Source organism: Macrotis lagotis, chromosome X (genome assembly GCF_037893015.1).
Source record: "Macrotis lagotis isolate mMagLag1 chromosome X, bilby.v1.9.chrom.fasta, whole genome shotgun sequence".
NCBI classification, from domain to species: domain Eukaryota; kingdom Metazoa; phylum Chordata; class Mammalia; order Peramelemorphia; family Peramelidae; genus Macrotis; species Macrotis lagotis.
The window spans coordinates 274,436,182-274,443,021 of NC_133666.1; positions in this window are offsets into that span (position 1 = coordinate 274,436,182).

A 6,840-nucleotide genomic window follows, 5' to 3' on the forward strand; every position below is an offset into this window, starting at 1 on the left:
ACATATCATGGTCTATCACTTTAGTATTTCTACTATTAATCTGGTCATATAATAAATACAAGTGGGATATATAAAAACAACAATTCCAAATACCATGTGTGGATGAGGAAAAATAAAGAAATGAGAACATTTTCAGACTTTCTACTAACACCCCAGAGCACCATTACAGGCTATAATTTCTTTTGGGGATTTTTCTACTTCAGGTACATTTATTTCATCAAAGGCTTTAATCTTATAATTCTCCAAAACCTACAAAGAGATTTTATCATAAATGGACATTCATATTTATATTAGATAACCTAAAGGATACAGTAATGTAAAAATACAATGTATACTCTCTCTCTCTCTCTCTCTCTCTCTCTCTCTCTATATATATATATATATATATATATATATATATGTGTGTGTGTGTGTGTACTATAGTACATAATATATATAATAACAGATAGGATGATACTAATCTATTCTTAACCAGTTAGGGCAACAACCAGGAAATCAGTATTACAACTAATTCTATTACCAGGGAATAATTTTATTTTTGAATCTTCTTTAGGAAAAAAATAGAATATATATGCATGTAAATGTGTGTATATATGTATGCTGTAGTCAAAGGAGCATATCAAAATAGTGGAGTCAGGTTGCAGTATTTCAGTCATATACCCATAACTTAGAATCATAGGATCATGGATTTAGAAAGGGATAAAACTTTAGAGATTATGAGACCAACCCTCTCATTGGACAGAAGATTCTCATAGAGATAGATGATTTGTCAAAGGTATCATAGGTATAAATTGGCTAATTATATGATCATGAGCAAGTGCCTTAATCTTTCTGAGGCTTGATTTCCTCTCAAATTTTAGGAAAATTCCATTATTTACTCAGTGGGTTGTTGTGAGGTATGAGGTTTAAAAAATCTTAATGCGTTTATAATGGTCGTTAATTGTTTGATTAATTTTCTTTAATGATTGACTTTTTTGTAAAAGCAAACTAGATCATCTTTTGCCTCCTTCTTACCTAGTTTTTAACTATTGAGTGAATGTGGCCTCAGATGAACTGAAACCGGGGAAAGACCATAAGTTTAAAAAGGCCAAGGTCTTCCACTGCATTCAGAGCTATTTCCAGTCAGCATGGTCTCCTAATTACTCTGGAGGACAGAGTGAGGCTGATGACTTTCAGTTCTGCCTCACTTGAATCCTGTTCATCTATAAGTAAAGGCATCATTGCTGATATCTTCAAGAATGAAGGATGAACAGCACTCTATCATGTTGACTTTTTAATATAACCCTAAAACATTCAAGTCCTGTCCTTTCTTCAAGACTTACTCATCTCACATCTTACATGGCATTTTTCCTGACTAATCTGACCTCCAATGATCTCTTGTCTCATCTTCATTAACTCTTGACCAGCACTTCAAACAATATAGCACTTATTAGGCTTTAAAACATAATTTGCTGTTGTTCCTTGTGTTTTTGCCTCATCTCCCCGATATCTCTTTGAAGTTAAGGATAAGGTCTTTCTTTACAGTTTTATAAATAGCAAACACTATTTGTCAACTGTGCCATTGTTGTTTCTTTCAGTCCCTTTTAGTCAAATTTGCTTAGATTCATGATTCCAGATCTATACTAGCTTCAAAACTGATTTTTGGAACTTTAATATACTTAGAAAATCAAGGTGAGTTACACTAGTCTATATACTAATTAGTTATGCCTCAAACAGTATTCTATCTTAGGTCTCTGTGCCTTTATATAGGCTCAACCCTACACTGGAAATACACTTCTTCCACATCATTGCCTCACAATCTCATGTACATTTTAGCTCTTTGAAGCAGAGATTTTTCTGAGGTTTGTTTGTTGGGGGTGGGAAGCAGAATTATTTTTCACTTTGTTTTGTTTTATACTCCACATCTAGTATAATTCTAGGAACACTAGAGGTGCTAAATAAATGGTGGTTGAATTGAATCAAAATCAAATATATTGGATGAATTAATGACACTAGAAGTATGTAACACTCATTCAGATTAGTGTAGCCAGGCCTGAGGGATGGAGAAGTTAATTCATTTGTAGGTGATTTAGGTAAACACTGAAGATGAAGTCCTAGACAGTGAAGAGCACCCAAAGGACATTCAATTAAGATGGAGATGAAGAAGGGGGAGGCATGGACCAGGAGGAGGAGGAGGAGGAGATCTGGTTTATACTATAGTAGCTTCCTAATTGATCCATTTAATATGTCCATTCTCTTGTACTTCAATCTGTACTCCACACCACTGCAGGGTGAATTTGGACTCTGAAGACCTAATTCATATCCTAATCTTCTTTCAAACTACTTGAGTGACCTTGGGGAAAAGACCTAACCTTTTTTTGACCCCAATTTGCTCAAATGTAAATTGAAGGGTTTGGAAATGTTGAATGAAAAAAACAAAACAAAACATTAGTGCTTGTTATGTGCCAGACACAGCTCTAAGCACTGAAAATACAAATATGAGACAATTTCTGCCCTTGTGTAATTTATATTATAGTAGGAAAGGAAAATGGATATAATAGAGTAGTGGCCAAGAAAAGGTGATTTGAGCCGGTTAGTGAAGCCAAAGTTACAATTGATTGCCATGTCACTGTCTAGAACTGCTTATGTTTTTTTGATTATTGTTTCATGAACTAGAAGTAGAAAGTGGAACTGGGAAGAGAAGGAGGAATATCAGTCTTCTGTGGACACATAAACTTTATTTGGGGGGGAGATGTCATGGGGTTCTTTTTCTTTCCCTAATGTGAATACCTGGGTTATCACACAATCTCTTATTTGGAGATAACATCTGCCAACAAATAAAGGAAATTGAATGGATGGAAAAACTGATCATGTCTCCTTATTTTTAAATTCCCCAAAGCCTCGAAATATATGATCTAATTATATATTGCTGCTATAGCCTTATTAAACCCCTTGCTCTAGATATCATCCAGTATGTGTAAAATATAAATCTAATTGGCTCAATCTGCCACCTCTTTTTTGTGTCTCTATTTGTGTGTGTGCTCTCTCATAGAAATGACTAAACCTACATGAGGAGAGTATATTTTCAAAATGCTAGTTCCTCTACACATAGTCTTCCCAGACTCTTCCACTTCAGCAAGCTGAGAAGAACCTGGAACAGTGTGACTTCTTTCTCTAAGTTGAAATCCAGAAGACCAGGATTTGTCTCTTTTTCAAGACCTCACAAACTTTGGCCCTTACTCAGGTAAAGCACCAATCAATCAAAATCCACCAAAATGGAGAGTTCCATGCAATAGATTCTTTGAGCCAAGGGTTACATTTGTATTTGAAATGCAATAAATTCTTCTTGCTTTTATCAGGGATGTTATTAAATTTTAAGAAAGACCTGTCTCCAGATTTGAAAGATCACTCACATTTCTAAAATATAAAATAATATCCCTAATATTTTAATGTAAATTTTATGAATTACTAAATTCTCCTACTATTCCTATCTCCTGACCTCCTTCAAACAAAACAAAAACAAAATAAAACCTGGCTAATTATTCTGTATTACTATTTTGGTCAAGTGTTCCATATATATTGAGTACCTTGAAACCAAAATAATGAAAGAGATACTACAAGAATCAGCAAAAGTCTCAGCAGTTTTCCTAGTGTTCTCACCACCTATTACTTCATACATTTAATATTTATAGGGAAGTAATACTGTGGGAGAGAAATCAAAATTAATAAAAATCTATGTGCATAGGAAGAGACTGGCAAAAAAAAAAGCTGTTAGGAAAAAGCAATGATTCAAACAAAAGAAAGAAAAAAATGAAGCATAAAAGAGCAACTGGGAAAAAGTTGAAAGTTGAAAATACCACAGGGAAAACAAAAAAAAAATACATGGAACAAAATTGCTTTATGCTGCACAATGTAATGGAACAAAACGTTAAAAAAATTTTCCTATATCTAGGTTGAAGTTATTAAGTAACACTAAAGCTGCGTTCTTATGGAGAAAGCATTCTGGCTTCTCTACTTAACACAGGACCTTGAAATTTTAGCTCTTCTGTTATAGGTAGAATCATGTTTTCAGTGGAACTATGAGTTCATCACCATCACTATCATTATTATCATCATCTTCATTCCTTCTTCATTCTCTTCTTTTTCTTCTTCTTTATTATCATTTTCGATGTATATGCTCTCCCCCTTCCATTGGTCCTCTTCTCTCCATTAATATGACCACCACCTATTCAGGCCTTCATCTCTTTTCATCTGGTTTCTACTATAGTAGCTTCCTAATTGATCCATCTAATGTCCATTCTCTTGTACTTCAACCTGTACTCCATACCACTGCAAAAAATAATATTCCAAAGGCACAGATCTGATCACATTACTTTCAAAATAAAAATCCTTTCCATTTGTTTTAGAATAAACTATAGTGTTTAAAACCTTCCATAATATGGCACCTCCCTATCTTTCAGAAATAGTTATAACTAGCTACTGAGACTTTGTCCCAGAGGGCTGAATTTAGGGAGCAAAGTAAAGAGGATTTAAATCTAGGGAATCTGAGTTCAGACCTTAGTTCTGCAACTGACAATTATGTAACTTGGAGGAAAACAAGTTAAATCAAATCAACTATTATTTGCATGCTTATTTAAATACCAGGCATTATGCTAGTCTCCAGGAATTAAAATGCAAATAAAAAAGTTCCTGCCCTCAAGGATTTTATATTCTATTTGGAGAAGACAACACAAAGAAGAAAACTGAAATGGGAATGGAGGGAACCAAAGTACTTTGCCAGGAGGTCTGATAAACAAAGCTCAGAGTATAGTCTGGTACAGAAAAAGGAATCATACCTCATTAGATCTCTGTCTCTTCTTATATAAAAATTCAGAGTCGTACAAGACTACTGAAACTCCTTTCTTATCTTGATCAGTATTCCTAGGGACCTTCTTTATCTATCAATGGTCCTGCTAGCTGGTGGTAGTACTACAGTTTCTTCCACCACTAGAAAAAACAGAGCTTATCACCTTATCTCTATGAAGGAGAAGATAAAAATAGGAAACTCCTGGATTGTGGAAGAGGGTTTATTCCTTCCTCTTCTCTCTCACTTTTCTTATTGAAGGGTATATTTCTTACTTCTTCCACTACATATGATTTTTATGTCTTGTTCTAAATAGAAAAAAAATTCCAAGTTATGGTTCGGCTCTCCAACAGTATTTAATTCATTCATTCATTCATAAATTAATTCATTTGTTCATCTCTTCCTTCATGTAACAAATATTTATAGTCTTCTCTCAGCAAGACACTATGCTAGGTTCCAGGTACATGAAGAAAAAAATGAAATAGTCCCTGTCCTCAAGGAGCTTCTTTGGTCTCCCAGCACTTTGCATAGTACTGAACACCTAGTAAATATTTATAAATATTGATGGACTGGATGATTTCTTCTCATCCAAATTAATCTAACCTTTACCCCCAAAACTTCATTTTCTTCTTTAATGCATTCACAGAAGTCCTAGCACGTATTCCTCCTCATCTTTACCTTTCAGAATACAATTTTTCAAAGACCTTTCCCAACTCCCTCATTGTTAAGGTTTCCTCCTTTATCAATCATTTTGCTATATCTAGTTAATGAGTACCTGTGCTGTCCTATTATCACAGTAGATTGTAAGGTTCTTGAGGGCCAGAGTCTCTAGCATAGAACAGACTTTCAATCATTATTTGTTGAAGGGAGTTGAATACAGGAAGCCCCAGAAAAACCTTGGAAGAAGACCAGGAATCCCCACAAATAAAAAGATAATTAACAACTAAAGTTGAGAAATCATAAATGTCAAGGGATTGAATGAGCAACTAAATAAAGTCAGAATTCAGGGAAGTGAGAGAGGTCAGCCATGGGCCACTGCTCTAGAATAAAAAGTTCTTAAATTTCTTTATGTTGTGGACCCCTTTGGCAATCTGATGAAGCCTATGGACCCCTTAACATAGGAATATTCTTGAATGCATAAAATAAAATACCTTGGAAGAGTAAATTATATTAAAATTGTTATAAAAACACAGAAAAAAAGGTCTTGGACTTCAGGTAAAGAACGACTTCTTTGGAGAGCACATGTAGGAAGGACTGGTTTTTTTTTAACTTTGAGTCATCCGCAATATCTTGCCTGATAACTGTATATCATAGGATGACTGGCTAAGGTCAGCTTGACATGGCTTCCATAATTGAGATGCTCCTATTCATTGTATTAATTGCATGCGAGGAAGATTCTTGGCTATGAATTCAAAGGGTCATTTTAAATTGCTTTAGAAATTCCTATAGCATACAATTGGCAAACTAATAAATAATTTTGATATTGTAGAAGAATACTTATTGCTTTGAGAAGGCTTAGTCTCTGCAACTGATTAGATTTTACTTTTGCTTCACTAGAAAAACAATGACATTTGGCAAAAGTAGGACAGCCAGCAGTGGGTTCAGCTCTGCAGGTACAGCGAGAACACATACCTTGACCTTTCTTTCCCTGGCTAGTCTCAAACAGTCCCCATAACTACCATCGGGCTTCACCTTGTTCAATGGCTTTATTTTTCTCTTTCAAATTTTGTTCTCAGCAGGCTTGGTTTTGGCTGCCAGCCAGCCTGTACTTGGATTTCAATGTGCTGACTTGGGGCTACCCTACGTTATTTTTCATGCAGAATAATAGTTAGAAGACAGATTCCAGTTTGCTTACACAAAGACCTTCTCCACATATTACCCCATATGCTTCCTCCAAAACTTGTAAACATGATGAGCTGCACTACCCCTCCAGCAATTCAATTCATTTACAACTAGATTTACTAATTGTCTGCTGTGTCAGAGTTTTATTGCTAGATGCTAGAGATGCAAAGACAAAA